Here is a 925-nt window from a genome sequence, read left to right as displayed (position 1 = left end):
GCAGGGAGAGAGATCGAGGCCTGGTTTCTACGCCGCTGCTGCTACGAGAAAGGGGAAAGTTTGGCCAAAGTGTCTTGGCGGAAGAAAAACTTCGTGTCGAGTTCTTCCCAGGTGAGCGAGGGAGGTCCTCGGAGCACCGGCGCCCTTTTGGGGTTTGGAGACTGTTGTGCGAGGACGGAGGATTGGGGGGGGGAAATAAACGAAAGGAGTCACCGGCAGGGAACTAAGAAACAAGGAAGGTGGTTTCGGCGTTGGTGGAGCAACTCTGCTGCTTGACTGTGTGCGTGTCAAAAACAACAAGGGGGACGCGGAGCTGCGTTGATCTGGACGCCGGGGCTGGAGAAACTTTATTCATTTTTGTTTCAATTTCCCGATCCGTATCTTGTTCCTACTCTCCCGCCTTCACTGTACCTGGAGGAAATAAGGTCTCTTTCCTTCCGGCCGTGCGTGGGGTCCGAAACCAGGATGAGCGGGGCTGTCTCTTGAGAGCTCACCTGTAGCACTGTTGGGGAGAGGAAAAGCACAGTCGCATTAACAAACAAGGAGCAAACTCAAAAAGGGCGGATTTTTTTGTGGGGGAGAAAGAAAAAAACTCCGTTGACTTTTCAAGCAGTGGAAAATTGTATATGCTTCGGATTCACAGACCTTTTGGAAGCAAAATGTTGGGGGTCGTGATGAAAATCCATTGAAGGCGTTACTTTCACTTTTGTTCCAAAAGAAGACAAAATAACGCTGTTTGATTCGAGCCGCTTACACCTGTCACTACGTGACTGGGGATGGTGACTGTGTGGAGGATTTAATTGTCAATTGGGTAGCGCCCAGGGCAGCCCTCGCTTTGTGTCTAACTCTTGCGCTCAGGTGTGCTACAGCTCGCGGGCCGCCTCACCTGTGCGCTCACCTGCAGCTCGCGGGCCGCCTCACCTGT

This window comes from Rhincodon typus, chromosome 7 (assembly GCF_021869965.1).
Source record: "Rhincodon typus isolate 14 chromosome 7, sRhiTyp1.1, whole genome shotgun sequence".
NCBI lineage: Eukaryota > Metazoa > Chordata > Chondrichthyes > Orectolobiformes > Rhincodontidae > Rhincodon > Rhincodon typus.
The sequence above is the reverse complement of the archived record's forward strand: the minus strand, read 5'-3'. Positions refer to the sequence as shown.